Source organism: Equus przewalskii, chromosome 6 (assembly GCF_037783145.1).
Source record: "Equus przewalskii isolate Varuska chromosome 6, EquPr2, whole genome shotgun sequence".
Lineage (NCBI taxonomy): Eukaryota > Metazoa > Chordata > Mammalia > Perissodactyla > Equidae > Equus > Equus przewalskii.
The window spans coordinates 90141371-90151316 of NC_091836.1; the positions used below are offsets into that span (position 1 = coordinate 90141371).

Genomic DNA, 9946 nt, shown 5'->3' on the forward strand with positions numbered 1-9946 from the left:
TTCACCCTCTGGATGAATTATCGTGACAGACAATCCTCCATAATCTTTGCCTGTGTCTCAATCTTCATCTTTTGCCATTACTCTTCTCCTACCTCCTTTATCCATATTCCACTCAAAACATCTAATGAGCAGTATTCTCTCACAGTTGCTGCCTTCCCTCTGCTTAGGTAGCTCAGCAAATCCTTTAGATTTAACTCAAGCCTCACCTCTTCCAGGAGGCTTTCCTTCACAGCCCATCATGGTGATGTGACTCCATGTATTTTCATGGCTCTTCTGGCCTTAGCCCTTCGTAGCATTAGCCACCATGTATTGTTGTAATAATTTGTGTAATCATCTGCTAGGCAGTCAAGACCCTGAAGGTAGGAATTAGATCTTCTTGTCTTTATATTACCAATATGGGTGCTTGAAACATAACAAAGAATCAAGGAAATCTTACTATATGAACAAAAGTGATGGGGATGGTACATTGTTTTCCATTGTTTGTCATTAGAAATGGTGTTTAATAGAAAGTAATTTAAACTGAAGCAGAAAACGAATATTATATATGGAAATGTGTCATGGTTAAATCCATTATATAAAAAAATACTGTTATACCAAGGAAACTTTGATAAACATTTTATAGAAGATTCTGACATATATTAAATATCTAATCTGGAAGAGAATGATCATATACTTTTCAAAGATTTTCTTTTTTTAGAGCAGTTTTAGATTCACAACAAAATAGAAAGGAACGAACAGAGATTTCCCCCATAGACTTCACCCTCACATATGCATAGCCTCCCCTGTTATCAACATCACTCGCTGGAATGGTACATTTTTTTACCAAGGATGAACCTACACTGACACATCATAATCATCCGAAGTCCACAGTTTACCTTAGGGTTCACTCTTGGCTGTACATTCCGTGAGTTTGGATAAACATGTAATGGCATATATTCACATTATATCATACAGAGCATTTTCCCTGCCCAAAAAGTCCTCTATGCTCTACCTATCCATCCTTCCTCCCATCCAACCCCTGGCACCCACTGATCTCTTTACTGTTTCCATAGTTTTGCCTTTTCCAGAATGTCATACAGTTGGAATCGTCCAGTATGCAGACTTTTCAGATTGGCTTCTTTCACTTACTCATAAGCATTTAAGTTTCCTCCATGTCTTTTCATGGCTTGATAGCTCATTTCTCTCTAGTGCTAAATAATATTCCATTGTCTCGATGGACCGCAGTTTATCCATTCACCTGCTGAAGGAAGTCCTGGTTACTTCCAAGTTTGGGCAATTATGAGTAAGCCGCTGTAATTATATATACAAAGCATTGCAAATTTTTGTGTAGACATAAGTTTTCAAGTCCTTTGGGTAAATACTAAGGAATGCAACTGCTTGATCTTATGACAAGGTTATGTTTAGTTTTGTAAAAAGCCATCAAACTGTCTTCCAAAGTGGCTGTACCATTTTGCATTCCCACCATCAATGTATCAGAGTTCCTATTTCTCCACATCCTTACCGACATTTGGTGACGTCAGTGTTCTGGAACTTGGTCATTCTAATAGGTGTATGGCTGTATCTTATGGTTGTTCTAATTTGTATTTCCCTGATAATATACGATGTGGAGCATCTTTCATATGCTGACATGCCGTCTGTATGTCTTCCTTGGTGGACTATTTGTTAAGGTCTGTGGCCCATTTTTTAATCAGGTAGTTTGTTTTCTTATTGTTGAGTTTTAAGAGTTCTTTGTACATTTTGGATAACAGTTCTTTATCAGATGTGTCTTTTGCAAATATTTTCTCCCAGTCTGTGGCCTGTCTTCTCATTTTATTGACACTGTCTTCTATAGAGCAGAAGTTTTTAATTTTAATGAAGTCTAGCATATCAATTATTTCTTCCAGGGATCACGCCTTTGGTAATGTACCTAAAAAGGCATAAATGATTATATTTTCAAAGTCATCCAAAAAGGTTTCCAAAAATAATTTCAGTTTGAAAAGCTGAGAAAAAGATTTGTGTTGGGAAATTTCAAAGCAAGATTTTGCCTGTGCATTTGAGAGATTTGGTCTGTGCTTTTCTTTCACTTTGTCTTCCTGTCTTGATAAGTCCTTTGCAAGTTTTACAATCATGGAAAGTATTAATATTTCAAATCTTGGTTATTTGTGGAGTAAGGAGAGGCAGGGAAATGAAACATAATAGCATTAGGCTCTCATTTTCCTTCTGCAGGACACATCCATCTTTAGGAAATATAATTATTCTCCTTTCTATTAGTTCTTTCCTTAACAAAATTTAATGACCCTATAATCCAAAACCTTTTCCTTTGACTTAGATGAGAACAGCTTGAGGATTCAAATAGCCTTCTGACTTTTAGTCAGTTGTGTAAAAAGCAAGAAGGGTGGCATTTTAATAGGTCAAATCACATTAACACAAGCTTTAAGGAACTGTACACATTCTCTGTATAGAAACACAATTGGTCTTGATGTATTAACCTAATAAACAGACAGCTTCCTAAACTCTCATGAATTCTAATTGTTCAATGTAGGATCTATTGAGTTACTTAAGAAGTAAATATTTGTATTACTTGAGACTAATGATAGGTTTGTTTGTTTCCAAATTTCAATACTTCTATTTGCTTTGTTTTGTTTTTGATTTTGGTGAGAAAGATCAGCCCTGAGCTAACATCTGTGCCAATCTCCCTCGATTTTTTGTATGTGGGATGCTGCCACAGCATGGCTTGATGAGCAGTGCATAGGTCCGTGCATAGGTCCGTGCACAGGATCTGAACCCCGCAAATGGCAGGCCGCCAAAGCAGAGAGCAGAATCTTAACCACTACGCCACTGGGCCAACCCCAATATTTCTGTTTTTTTAGCTATGACCGCATTGTCTCGGACGGTGGACAAACTTGCTTTGTATGTGAATCTAAAAATAAAGCTTGTAACATTTTATTATTAAAAATTCTGTTTGGGCTGGCCCCCTGGCCTGGTGGTTAAGGTTGGCACACTCTGCTTCAGCAGCCCAGGTTCCAATCCCAGGTGCGGATCTACAGCACTCATCTGTTAGAGGCCATGCTGTGGTGGTAGCTCACATAAAAAAAAGAAAAAGAGAGGAAGATTGGCAACTGATGTTAGCTCAGGGCAAATCTTCCACAGCAAAAAAAAAAAAAAAAAAAAAAGGGTTTTCTGACAATGTATTGAAGATGCCCTGTATCAGATTAAGGAAATTACCCTCTATTCCTAGTTTGCTAACAGTCTTTATCAAAAATTGGCACTCAATTTTATCAAGGCATGTTCTTCATCTGTTGGGTATGATCATGTTTTATCCTTGAATCAGTTAAAGTTATGGGTTATATATATGTTTTTCTATTAAAATCTGTGTGTATGTGTGTGTGTTTTCTGCTGTTAACAGTTACTTCAACTCTTTTGGTTTGTCTCTGCCTACTGTATCCATTACTATCCTTCGAATTTTAGCCTTTTCATGTCCTTAATTTTAAATATGTTCTTCATAAATAGAATATTCAACAATAATTTGTGAATATCCCCTGGAAGCCAGATTCTTGGTTAGGTACTGGAGGTACAATGGAGAATAAGGGATACAAGTTCCCTGAGCTCACGGAATGCACATTGCCGTGGAAGAAATAAAATAAATACATACACAAATAACAAATGACTAAATGGCTATAGATTATGATTAGTCCTATGAGGTATAGAAACAGAGTGCTCGGATAGAGGATAATGGATGCAGACTACTTTAGATAGTGTGGGTAGGGAAGACTAAGAGAAGGCGTTACTTAAGCTGAGACCTGAAGGATGAGACGGGGTCAGCCATGTGAGGTGCTGGGAAATCAAACACAGCAGAGGCGAAGATGTGCACAGACATCCTGGGCCAGCATGACTGAGCATGCTCAAGAATCTGCAGAAGAGCACTCTAATCCAAACATCGTATGCAAGGCATTGGAGGGCCCTAAGAGGATGTTAGAAAGGGAGAAAAGAGATAGAAGATACAGGTCATTAGAATCATAATAAAGAATTTGTATTTAAGTACAATGGGAAAACAGTGAAAGTTTTTACAGAGGGATGTGACATTTCTGAATTATGGTTCTGAATGTTCACAGTGATCTCCATGTACAAAATGGATCTAGTGGTGGTGGAGGGAATGGGAGAAAGAACACAGAGGCCAGATCGGATGCTATTGCTGCGAGCGATGCCAGTGTCTGGGAGTAAGTTGAGGAGTGGGCAGATTTAGAACACATTTTGGATGTTGAACCAACAGCACTTGCAGGTATTTTGGATATAGAGGGTGAGAGACCAGAAGGAGTCAGGCATGCTCCTCACAGTCGTGTCTCAGAGTGGTAACTTTGAAATGAGAGGATATGGGGTTGTGGAGAGAAGAGAATGTTTGTTTCGATGTGTACCATGTGTGTCCTCTGGGGAATGGTTGTGGAAATAAAGAGATCAATTTTACACATCTTATCACTGAGGTGCCTTTGAAACCTCCCAGTAAAGATGTCAAGTTAACAATTACATACTCATGTCTGCAACTTAGAGGAAATGTATAGACTAGAGATGTAAATTTCAAAACTACCACAATATAGAATGGTGGTTAAAAGCGTGGTTTTGAATCTAGACTGCCTGAGTTTATCTGGTTTTGCAATTTACTTGTTGTGTAACCTTGGGCAGTTTATTTAACCTACCTGTATTTTGCTTTGCCATCTATAAACTGATGTTAATGCTAGGAACTACCTTATGTGAATAGTTAATACATGTAAAGAATTTAGGAAAATTAAACTGTGTTAAGCCTAAATAAATGTGAGCTGCTATCATCATCGCCATCATCATCACTAATAGCTCTATGAATTATCCTTTTTGGGTAATTTTTTCTTTTTAATTAAAATATCGTGGAAATACTACTTTACTCAAAGATGGTGACTCTCCAGAAGGAAATTGAAGGGGAAGGCAGACATAGGGGAAATTGTTACAGGAGAAATACTTTTGGAAGCAGGATATTTTGCAGCCTTCAATTAGAAGGCCAAATAATAACGTCTGCCCCCCTCTGCATGAAATGCACCCTGGAACCTAGCCCATCCAGTGCCAAGCACGTAATAGGTATTAAGATGCTATTTGTGCAATGAGCACTACTAAAATGTATTGATAACTAGTCTGGATTTTTTAAATTGTATATTCCCTGGAGCGTTCTAGGAATTTGCAGAACACCACTGGCTCGCTGACACGTTAAAAGGATCTTTTGCCAAATTTCATACCAGGATTGCGTATATTTCAAGCTGTTCCATTACACTTGCCAAACAGACTCCCTTCTCCACTTTCAGTGCAAGCTTGTAATTCAAACTACGCACACCAAAAAGAGCGATGCATTGCAATTTTGGCCACTGAATGAAGTCATAATCCCTGTCTGATTCAAACAATTGGATTTTTTTTTTTCCATCAGCTAGTGGTCCTGGACTGTGCATAATCTCTCACAGACAAGTACATGATTCTGTGATAGAATTGTCAAATAGAAAGAAAAGATGAGAATCTACAGTTGAACAGTCTCTGGGCTCTCCATGCCGGTAATAAATATTTTGGTGCACTCTAGTGGTGGAAGGAGATAGGCCAGAAGACCTGGGCACGCACCAGGATTAGCAATAGTGATTATTATTTTGAAAAATGTGCTACCAATTGTGGTTTTCAAAACCTAACTAAGGGAATGATTCACAAAGAAGGTGGAATTCACATATGAACCCTGCTCATCTCCACCCAGAAAATACCTGGAGAAGAATAACTACGCTTCTTTAATGATAGAACATCTCCATTTAAATAGAAATACAGTATGTATTGCTGAAGGTTTTGTATTTTTTATGATCTTTTTACTTTTAACAGGAGTGGAGCTCATCATTGTCTTCCCGTACTGATAGGAAGAAATATTTTTCAATAAAAGCTGTCAGGGATTAGAGTATGTGCATGTGAATAAAACAAAAATGGTGGTAAATGAAAATCATATATTTGCACACACATTGATAAACGTGCATTTTAGATGTTTTTGTGGCTGCTTCCCACCTTGTCATCATGCCTCTGGCTTTCCCTCCCTGTGATCAGTTCTGACTCCCAGATCTTTATCATTCACTCCTTGGCTCACCAAGCCTTCCCTTGGGTGCCTCTTCTTCCATTCTCTTGCCACGGTTCATCTTTTTTTCTCCTACTTTGTATCTCCATAGATTGTAAATTTCTGGAAAACCCAGCTGTGCTTGATCATCTCTGCCACCTCCACAACACCCAGCACAGTGCCTGGTGCATAACAGGCATTTGGAGATATCTGATGACTAAGCAAGTTCATGGGCATCCTGACCTGCTGTTCGAGAGCCTCATCATAATGATGGATTACATCCACAGGTCTGCATCCTTTGAAGTCCCCAGCTCAGTCCCAAAAGCCAGATAAGAGGGAGTTTGGACGTCTTCAGAGCTGTTGTCTCCTTGGGAACCAGTGCCATGCCAAGAAGGGCTGACTTCACACTTATTTCCTTCCTTTTAAGGGACCAGCATGATCTTTTCCCTTGGGATACCCTCAGGGGGGAGGGAAAATTCACTCAGGCAACTCAGTTGTTTTGTCAACTCGTGATTTCTTACCAGATTAAAAGTGTATGTGTGTGTGTGTGTGTGTGTGTGTGTGCAATCAAAAGTGAGAGAAAGACAAACCCTACCTCTATGTGGTCCAGTAGAAAGACCCCAGGTCTAGGCATCTGGAGAACTGAGATGGACGCTCACATGGCCTGAAGCAAGTAATGGACCATCCTTAGGTTCCAGATATCTTATTTGTCAAACAGAACCATCAAACACAGAATCAAATGAAACAACAGATGTGGCGTGTTTGACAGAGATAATAGGGCTCCAAGGGCTGAAGTTTTGTTTCTTTTGAAAGCATCTGGCTTTTGGAAGTATCATGATGCAACCTTGGGGGAAATATTTAAATTCACTCAGTCGCTTATTTAACAAATATTTCACCGAGCATCTATTATGTGCCTGGCCCTCTTCTAGGATGAGAAAATAAATGCAACCTTGAGCAAAGTGAACAAGCCTCCGCTTTCATGGAACTTGGTTTTAATGAGAGAACAACAAGGAATAAACAAATAATATGTAGTATATGAACATAAATTCAGTGTTGTGAAGAAAAATGAAGCATGATAGAGCATGGCAGAGGATGCAGTTTTGTGTAAGGTGGACAGGTAAATACTCTCTGCAGAGGTGATGTTTAAACCGACAACTGAATGAAGCGAGAGAGCGAGGCGTGTGACTGTCTGAGGGAGAGCACTGGGGCAAAGGCAGAGCCACGGCCCTGAGGTAGGGGGATGCTTGCATGGGCTCAAGGCATAGCAAGAACGTCACTGTGCGGAAGTGAGTTAGCAAGTGGGAAAGCATAAGGGCGGTAAGTTACAGAGAGGTGCCAGTGGTCATCTCACAGAATGTCTTGTAGGCCATCAAGAGATTTTTCTAAATAATTTTTTTTTATGATGGCTTTAGAGTTATAGGAAAGATGCAAAGATAGAGCAATTTCCGTTTAGCCCACACACAATTGCCCCTATTATTAGCATCTTCCATTAGTGTTGTGCATTTGTCACAACTAATGTACCAATGTTAAGACATTATTACTAACTAAAGACCATGCTTTATCCAAATGTCCTTAGTTTTTACATAATGATCTTTTCTCTGGCTCAGGATCTTATTCAAAACACCACCTTACATCTGTCATCATGTCTCCTCAGGTTCCTCTTGAATGGTGACAATTTCTTAGACTTTCCTTGTTTTTGATGATTTTAAGAGTTTGAGATGTACTGGTCAGATATTTTGTAGACTCTCCCTCAGTTTGGGTTTGTTATGGTTAGACTGGGTTATGGGTTCTTGAGAGGAAGACGAGAGAGGTAAAGTGCTCCCTTCATCACACGTCATCAGGGGTTCATGTTATTAACGTGACTTATCGCTGATTTTGCTCACCTCGGTCAGCTGCCAAATGGAGTGTTTGCCAAAGTTCTGTAAAGTTATTTTCCCCCATTGTCATGCTGTACTCTTTACAAGGGCATCAATATCAGCGTCCCACACTTAAGAGACAGAGAGTTCTGCTTCATCTTCTTGAGAGTAGAATGTCTGCATAACCCATTTGAAATTGTTCTTCACAGGAGATTTGTCTATTCTCCTCCATTTATTTATTTATTTTCTTATTCAAAAACGTATCTATGTCAGTTTAGACTCATGGATACTGATTTTATACTTTGGGTTATAATCGTATACTACATTAACTATTTCTTGTTCAGCTTGTTCCAGGTGTAGCCTTTGGGAGCTCTTTCAGTGGGTTCCTGAGGCCCCTTGACGTAGCCCATCATTTTGTTTCTTGGACCCATAGGGACACTTTGATCCTTATTCTAACCATAGAGGAAGCCATTGGAGAGTTTTGGGAAGGGGAGTGACATGATCCCATTTACTGTATATAAGGACTCCTGTGGCTGCAATGTAGAAAATAAACTATATGGTGGCAGGTACAGAAGGAGGGAGCTTGTAAAGTGGCTCTTACTTTGTGTGGGTGAGAGGTGATGATGGCTTGGAAAAAAGGTGCGACAGTAGAGATGAGAAGTGGTGTGATCCTAGATGTAATTCGTAGGTTGAGTTACAGTATTTCCTGATGGATTGGATGTGGAGCATGAAAGAAAGACGTGTGAAGGGTGATTCCAAGGTTTTTCTTCTGAGCAATTGCACAAGTGGTGATACTATTTACTTCTATGGTGAACGCTGGAGAGGGAGCAGTTTGGGACTCTAAATAACGCATAAACTACATGTAATGCAGCCACACTAAATAAAACTCTCCTTAAAAGAGCAGTTGCCTTGAGAACCTTGTTTTGACTGGTTTTTATGAGGGAACTCAGCAGCATGATTCAAACATAGGCTCCAGGGCCAGGAGACGCAGATGGCAGCCGCTCCTCAGGCTCGGGCTTCAAGGGAAGAGTTTCCACTTATTTTCCTGAGTGTAGTTCACAGTGTCTTAGTTTATAAATATTTCTCTCAGACTGTGGATCTGGGCTTGTTTCATGAGTCCATTCAAGTCTCATACCTCTGGGGGAAGTTGGCCATTTGGGAATCAGAGAGCTCACCATGAAAAACAAACTGAGGCAACCATTAGAAAGATAGAATTTCTCCTTCCAAAGAGGAAGAACATTAAAAAGGAGACTTGATTTTGAGATGCTTGGGTTTGGGATTAAGATATTGTATAAATTTGTAAAAGAGTTCACGAGTAATTCTTTCAGCCGACACATATTTGCCGTGGACCTGTGTGAGTGCCCCTGCCTGTGGTATAAGGGGAAGAGGTGAAGCTCTCCCATCACCCACAGGATTAGAGATCCTGTGCAGAGAGCTCTAGCCCAGGGCCTGGGCCACTGGGTACCAATCAGCAGGATGTATTATTCGATTATGTATCATGTACTTCCACCCCTTTGGGCCATTGTAGATGCTGCTTTCTCCATCTGGAAGACACTCCCTTCTCAGCCTTATAAATCCTCACTTGTTCAAGATGCTACTCCAATGCCACCCTCTTCATGGAACCTTCCCTTTTCTCCCCACTCCTCATTCCTAACACTTGGTTGGTTCATATGCTAACCAGCCATGTTTTCCAAACTCCATTCACTCATCTCCCTTGAATTTTTTTCCAAAATGCCCATACACTTATATCATCATGGACTGTATAATTTTCATTATATTGACTCACTGTTTGTCCTTAATTCAACTTCGTCTTATACAATAATACTTCTAAAATCAAATCAAACTCTCAAGGTGCTTATTGTATTATTCAACACATGAAAATAAATAATACTATTAACATGAAAATGATGTCAGTTGTTCCAAACACAATCAGAAATCATTCCTCATACCATGAATGAAATGTATACCATGATTTGGGAACCACTGGCTTATGTATTTACAATGATGAATTGTT

General features: G+C 39.5%; 1 long non-coding RNA gene across 1 annotated transcript in view; it reads left to right on the forward strand.

Moving 5' to 3' along the window:
• The window catches only part of LOC139084008 (uncharacterized), a 92227-nt gene extending 85658 nt beyond the window's left edge, over positions 1-6569 (forward strand). Inside the window, exon 5 of the long non-coding RNA XR_011541268.1 lies at positions 6189-6569. This is a non-coding gene — a long non-coding RNA (uncharacterized lncRNA). The remainder of the gene's footprint in view (positions 1-6188) is intronic.
• The last annotated feature ends 3377 nt before the right edge of the window (positions 6570-9946 follow it).